The 7,734-nt window shown below is 48.6% G+C and overlaps 1 long non-coding RNA gene across 1 annotated transcript; it reads left to right on the top strand.

The window, feature by feature from the left end:
• Nucleotides 1–2,071: 2,071 nt before the first annotated feature.
• On the top strand, nt 2,072–4,337 carry LOC100943961. Its single transcript, XR_001161877.1, has 2 exons — nt 2,072–2,195; nt 3,892–4,337. It is a non-coding gene; the product is annotated as an uncharacterized LOC100943961 (long non-coding RNA).
• Nucleotides 4,338–7,734: the final 3,397 nt, after the last annotated feature.

Below are 7,734 nucleotides of genomic sequence, written 5' to 3'. Positions count from 1 at the left end.
GGATGACTTCCCTCTCCAGCTTCATGATAGAGAGATATCTCTGCTTACTCTCAGCTGCTGGACTGTCTCAGGGGGAGGGAACAAGTGAAATGGAGGGAAATTGCCCATTTTCATTTCTGTTCAATTCAAGCAGAGAGTTTTCAAGCTGGAATGTTTGTTTTTTTGGTTCCCCAAATTGTTTGGGGCGATTTGGGGAACCAAAGAAGCCAATCATGCATTAATTAAGAGGAGAGCTGAGCTGCCTGTAAGAGATGACAGCCAGCTCTGAAGGTGCTCCTCTCTTTAGGAGGAGACAAGCTGTGGATCACATAACAGGCACAGGGTGTGTGTTTAAATGGAAAACACGGAAAGAGTAGAGCGACACCGTGTTCTAAGTGTAGGCAGTATTGGGCTGAGTTTTCAGCGCGTGTGGTACTGGTTTGTGATGTAAAGTGTGTCCTATCATAGGTCATAGCCAAAAAAAATGGGCATCTGCCCTGCCCCATAATGACTCTGGGGAGACATTCTGAGTTCCTGTATGTCTGAGACCCTCCCCAGTGTGTGAGTGACACGAGCCACAGCTCAGTGAGGTCGGCACGCAGTTGGCAAGAACCCATGAAATTGATTTCCTTGCCAGGCTCGCTGCCCCGCAGCCCAGGGTTAATCTGTTTAAATGAAGATGGAGCAGGCAGGTGAAAGACATTGATGCCCATGATAAGATTAAATTAGTGGGAGCTCGCAAGAAGGCATGCTCCTTTTTGGAAGTGATAGTGGAGAGATGAGGGAATATCAAATTACAAAAATTGGAGGAGGACCCTGATTGGAAAGAAGGATCCAGACGCAGGAAATGTGGGGTCTGGTGGGAAGGCTGCTGTGGTAATAGAATCAGGATATTACTGATGTGTGGGGCAGGCCCCTCTGGGAAGACGACCTAGCTCATCAGAAGAGTGGCTGATCATGCCTTCTGGTAATGCCTGAACTGGAAAAAAGAACCACAAAATAAAACAAATCAAAACAAAAACTAGAAATCAACTAATGAGCCTTCTGAGAAGGTCGCTCTACAGCCAGGCAGGAACCTGGTGGCAGGTGACTAGGCCCTCTATGGCAGTGCCACCATGCTGCTGCTCGCCATGGAGTGTGGTGTCAACTGCTTCATGCTGGATCCGGTGTGAGACCAGGCAGGGGCTGGCCTTGGCTGGTGGCTGTGCATCTGCACCAAACCTGGGATTAAGTTCTCATCTATGTACCAGGGACTGGAATTTTTGCCCTGAGATGTCAAAATGGGACAGTCTGTGTCAGCTCTTGCAACTTTCTCTTGGCAGAAGAAAATCCAGATAATAAAGTCAACCAGATGAATGACTGAAGGGCAATGAGGCATTTTCCTCTGCACAGGCACCTGGTCCCAGGTGGTATAAAGTGCAGTTCTGCTACCCAGGTACCCTTATCTCGGTATCTCTCTAAAGGGATACAAAGTAGTGACTATGAAGAGGAGAAATGGCTGACGGTAGAGCTGGCTCTGTATGGCAATAGCTGATTTTGTCACACCTTTCCTTAAAATGCGCAGACACGTGCTGTTTTCTGAGGATGAAGCTCAAATGTTGTTCCCATGATGCTGGAATTCCTGAGAGCTGGGGCTGCAAGCTCTCTCTCCCTCTGAATCCTCTCCTGTCACTGTCCCTAGATTCTCCTCCCTCCTCCACCCTGCACACACTCTTTCTAGTCCTACGGGCCCCTCCTCCAAGCCCACAGACAACAGCACTCCCCTCTCCATGTTGCTAAGGCTTGGCTTGGGCGGTGTCCTCTCCCTAGCTTGGCAGAAATCATTCTGCACCTTTACAGTGCTACTAAATGGCACAATTTTTGTGAGGCCTGCCCCGACCCCAGAGCCAGGGTCGACCACATTCTTCTCAGGGGTTCCGTGGGTGATGTGACCTCTTGTGAGCTATCTCTGTTGTTCTACTTTCTGCTTCACACTTCTTAGCACAGCCCCAAGCACAGTGAATGGCCAGAGAATCAAACACACACAGGGGACACAAGAGGAACTCACCTTCTTTATTTTCTGCAACTCTGGTCACTGCTGTTCTTAACCTGAGCAGGATAACTCAGCTGCCTATGGCGCCCGGTACGTGGGTTCCATGGTGGCCGATGTTCACTGCACTCTGGTCTATGGCGGGATCTTTCTGTACCCAGCTAACAAGAAGAGCCCCAATGAAAAGGTAAGCCCATGGCCTGGAGAGTGACTTACAAGCAGCAGATTGCATTTCCAGCCTGAGGGATTTGATTTAGGAAGAAAGAAAGGTTATGGTAGCTGTTAAGCTCTAGTAAGTTGCTAAGGATGTCGGTGGCATGTTCTTTTCTAGATTAAAGGTAAAGTTATGTGATACCAACTAAACATAAAAACGGTCTCATGAGAGTCCTTCCAGTGCTATGGGAAAGAGAATTAACGCTCAGGAGGGGGACTAAGCATCCAGAAAGCTTCCAGTGGGTATGTGGTTTGGCTTGGGTAAGGTGAATTCCATTCACAAAGGGAAACAAAGCAGCCCGGTCTCATTTCCAAGGCAGCGAATCCAATACGTATCCCAAATAGGAGTCCTCTTTGGTTGCTTTCAAAAAGCATAAAGAAATGCTTTTTCTTTCTTTTTCTTTTCTTATGCTAAAGAAAAGCATAAAGAAATGACTAATGGGTTGACATTTGCTACTTGGGAAATGATCCCTTTTAGGGAAGGAAGGAATCTCTGGGTAAACCTATAGCTTTCAGGTGAGCTGTTACCACTGACCACATAGCCCCAAGGCTGACAGTGTCCCCAGGGTGGGCCCTGCTGTCTCACACTGGGTAAGAAGCACCTGCTCTCCTCCCCCCAGGGTGGCATGTGCCCCTGAGTACTGTGTCTAGTTTATTTTCACCTTTCTTTTTTTAAACATGAGAGAAGGAAATTTCTCATTGCCATACACTCATTCGCCTGGTTGACTTTATCATTTGGCTTTTCTCCTGCCAAGAGAAAGTGGCAAGAGCTGACACAGACAGTCCCGTACTCTCCTTAAGATAGTTAGACATCTACATACTTGGATATGGTGAGAGCTGTTTGCTGCACATGGGGTCCTGTCTGCTGAAGGCACCCTTACCTACCTAGAATGCTGCTTCTGCCGCAGCCACCTCACGCACCCAGCCTACCAGATTAGCCTGCCTTCCAGCACCTTTCTCAATGCCTCCAAACATTGTTCCTGAACACAAATATTAAGGCTCCTCCTTTATTCCCTCCAGTTTTTCCGATCTGGCCATGACACCTACATGAAAATAGAGTCAGGAAACACCTGCAAAAAGCTGTTGCTCAGTAGGACGGCTGTATGAAAATGCATCACGGTAAAAAGTTAATATTTAACGTAACTGCCAAGATGTATAGCATACAAAATTCCAGCCCTCGGGCCTTAGGAGAGTTGTAAAGGGAATGCACACAGGGCTGCACACAATATTACACTGTTTGGAGGAGCCAGTCTGCCCTCCAGATGTCTGCAGCCAGACACTACCATGGATTTTTCTGATGCTTTTAGAATAGGCTAAACTCCATCCAAAACACATACGCAGTCACTCATTAAGTCCAGTTTCCATGCTATAAAGAGAAAGGACTCATCAGTTCTGCCAAAATGTCATTCTGTCCTGTGTCCAGGTGGTCTGTCTCGAATTTGCATCAGGTAATCTACTGCAGGCTCTGGCCTGATGAATGGCTGAATTTAACTCAAAGGCTGTTTCCTTTCAGATGTAACCCGGGCTGGGAGGGAACTTTCACAACCTCATAGTAGGAAAAAGGGACTATGGGTTACTCCCACCAGCTCTGCACTACTTTGCTACAGAACAAGTCCCCTCTCTATGTAATACCTCCGGTATGAAGCGGCTGCTCTGGTCTTGCTTTCCAGCTGAGACTGCTGTATGAGTGTAACCCCATGGCCTTCGTCATGGAGAAGGCGGGGGGGCATGGCTACCACTGGGAAGGAGGCTGTGCTAGACATCGTTCCCACTGACATCCACCAGAGGGCGCCGGTGATCTTGGGGTCCCCGGACGACGTGCAGGAGTTCCTGGAGGTTTACAAGCAGCACTCTGCCAAGTGAGGGGCCGGCCGCGCCCACTCCGGAAGGAGTGTCCTCCACTCGGACCTTTCGTCTCACGTCGCGCTCCCCTGTTGTGGCAGCACATCCTGCGTCCCTAGAGAGTAGAAATAAAAAGCGTGGCTGCTTTCACCCTCAAATGCCGTGTAATGCCTGGTGCTACATAGCAAAATGCTGTCTGGATGATGTCGCTGGTGGGCAAGATGTATCCTGAGCAAATGGAGGAGAAATAAACACGGTCTTCCTTTTAGGAAAAGGTCTTCATTGCTTTGTGTCTAATGGTGGTGATGATAACAGCTCACGCATGTGTCTACCCTTAGATAGCTCGTGTAATCCTCACAATAACCTTATGGATTAGATACTGTGAAGAACCCATTTTCTAGATGACGAGACGGAGGACTGAGAGGTGAAGCAATGGGCGCCAGGCCTCCAGCCGGTGAGTGGCAGAGCTGCGGTAGGACCCCAGGCCATGGGAACCTGAGCTAACGTGTTGCTTCTCCCACGTGTCGTCCCACTCCAGTCTCGCTGGGCAGAGCTACCCTGCCCAGGCTGTCTGTGTCCCCCTAGAAAGGGGAGCGCTAGTAGCTCAGTGATGGCCCCTGTGCATAACCATCTGAGTCACAAGTGAAGGTTTATATTGGTACCCAATGGTGATTTAAAGCCTAATAATTTTTGAGATCTAGTTATCATAAGGGAAAGGAGTCATCAAAAGAACAGGATTTAAGAAAATAACAATTTGTCACAATCAACTGTGTTTCTCATTAAGCTCTCTATAGAAACAGTTTCTCCCTCAGCTAACTTGATTCTTTGTGGACCAGAGTCCAAGATTATGGCACGTTTTATATCAGATGTAGACACTGATAGAAAATGTGGCCTTTTATGAGCTCTAAATTTTAAAATGTATCTATCCATGCATTTCCACTTGGGAATTGAAAGCAGGTGTCTCTGTAAAGCCCGCCTCTTTCTCTGCAAATGCTCCCCATTCATTCCATGTTTTTCCAGAAGGCAACAGTTTGATCTTGAGCACTGGGTCAATATCTCCCCTACTCCAGCTGCAGGAGGCCCTCTCTGGAAAGTCCTCTGACTCACAGCACACCCTTTGATTCTTAACCTTCCTGTAGCTCAGCTGGCCTTCAGCTCTGAAAGCACTGAGGGAGATATGGCGGAGTCTGGGAGCCTTTTCCTATCATTGAGATCACTGGAGGGAAACAACACCCATTCTGGTGTCAGGATGAAACCGGGCAAAATACCAAAGACCCATTTCCTCTGCCTTTGTGTGTTCTGTGTGGTGTCTTTAGATTGAGCTGTTGGTTCATTTAACACAGCGCTTTCAACTGCTGCTTGTCTGCATTCTGCTGACACGTGCAAGGCTTTCTCTTTCTCTGAGAGAGACACACAGACCCAGAGAACAGCAGCACTGACAGCAGTTCTCCTCGGATGGTCCTTAGAATCTCAGTTGGACTTGACCTTGGAGTGTCTTGGCTGCCACACTTGGACAGATGAAGGTGAGGGCATTACACCCACTGAATGTCACATAGAGACATGGCAGGAATGCAGCAGGAATGGGGCCCATTGTCACACTGCTCCTAAAAGGTGGGTGGTCCTTCCTACTTTGCATCAAATCACAGAGGAGAGCAGTGTTCTCTGGCCAAGCCGGGGCTGGCTAGTGGGATTTTGCTAGTTTTTCAGCACCAGTATGAGCTGGATTTGTGAAGAGGCCCCACATTCCCTCCACCACCTGCAGCTGTGCGTTTTGCTCTTAGGGGCTCTGTACCCCTCACCTTCCAAATTAAGAACACAGTGGGGCTTCAAATCAAATTCTAGGTCAAAGCAAAGCAACCGAGAAGTTTGTTTCTCCACACTGGTGTGTTGCTGCTTGGTGCCCTTTGGCAAAAGCTAAGGAAGAATCCTCCAGTCTGACTTGAAGTGACCAGCAGCCCTGGCTCTGCCCCACGTGCAGGGGAGGCACAGCTCATGCCCCTCCTCAAGCAACATGGAGTCCAAGTCCCCAGAGTGACTGTGCCCTGGTCTTTACCTTCAGAATTGGGAGTAATTTCAAGATGCCCATAGGGGGTTGAATGGTATCCCCTGAAAGGACATGTCCACATCCAGGTCCCTGGGGTCTATGAATGTGACTTGATTGGGGAAAAGGGTCTTTTCAGATGTAAGTAGTTTAGAGAGTAGAGACGAAATCATCCTAGATTACCCAGGTTAAGGTGGGTCCTAAATCAAATGATATGTCCTCATAAGAAACACACACAACAGAAGGGCACATGAGGATAGAGGCAGAGCCTGGAGTGATGGGGCCACAAGCCAAGGAAACCAAGAAGTGGCCACCGTTAGTTGGAAGAGGCTAGGAAGGACTCTTTTCTAAAGCCTGCAGAGGGAGTGTGGCCCTACTGCCACCTTGATTTTGAACTTTTATCCTCTGGAACCATGTGAGAATACATTTTTCTTGTTTTTAAGCCATCCAGTTTGCGGTACTTGTTGTGGCAGCCCTAGGAAACACTTGCTAATCATGCACCTGAGGGATGTAATTCAGGTGTCACATGCATCAGAGCACAGATGACATCTCTTCCTTCACAGAGCTGTTCTCATCAAATGGGTCCTGCATAGGCATGGGCTGGTGATCAGATCTGAAGGAATAAACACAAGATGGTCCCACCCTTTCATTGAGATGCTACTTCTGGTTTCCCTGAAGGACTGAGGTGCTGCCACTGAGGTACAGATATCCTGGTGGCTTGCACAGCTGGGTGGTGAGGGCAGAGATGGTAATGAGTGGAGAGTGGCACCTTCTGCCCTCAGGGAGTCCCGGAAAGCTGCCAAGCAGGCATCTGGCACCAATGCTGACCTGGCACTGGGGTCAGGATGGCCTGAGGCAAAGTCCCACCTCTGCCCCTGCCTAGTTATGGGTATCTGGTAAAGACCAGCCACACTAGTTTCTCTTCCTGGACCCACAGGAAGACGACCTTCCCAGCCTCTCTTGCATTAAGTGAGGGCCATGGGTTTTGGTCAGCGGGGTCTGGGTGGAAATGATAGGTCTACAGACATTCTAGGCTGACTCCCAGTCCCAGTCCTGGGTCCTCTCTCTTCCCACCATGCCATCTGTGAAGCTGTGTATTTCAATGACAGGGTCATAATAGGGCAGGAACCTAGAGGCTGAGCCACCACCCTCTTGACCTCAGCCTGGGATGGGGAGGAGAAGCAAACCTTCCCTGTACCTAGGGACTGGGATTTCAGACTTACTTGTTACTGCAGCATAACCTGGGCTGTCCTGACTAGGATAGACTGAGCTTGGCAACATTTATAAAATCTCTATGAGCCTCTGTTTCTTCATTTGTGAAATGGTCATTGTAATACCTATTGTTGTAGTCAAGGCCATTTTCACTGTAGTAATAGAAACTCTTTCATTCTGGATGAATCAGGAAGAGGATGTGTTGGAAAGCTTCAAGGGGATCTCATGAAATCCAGTACCCACTGCTTGCCCAGCCCCAAGGGCCCATCTCCCTAGTTCCTGCATCATCCTATTCATGGACACATCTCTCATGTTATGGGCCTAGAAGAAAAAAATCTGATTGGCTCAGCTGGTGCCAAGTGTCTATCCCTGGTCCAATCAGCTGCAGCCAGAGACCAGGTCATATGAGACCAATGTG

This window comes from Otolemur garnettii, unplaced genomic scaffold (genome assembly GCF_000181295.1).
Source record: "Otolemur garnettii isolate 467f Iridium unplaced genomic scaffold, OtoGar3 scaffold00655, whole genome shotgun sequence".
Classification (NCBI taxonomy): domain Eukaryota; kingdom Metazoa; phylum Chordata; class Mammalia; order Primates; family Galagidae; genus Otolemur; species Otolemur garnettii.
This window is presented reverse-complemented; position numbering and strand designations above follow the sequence as displayed.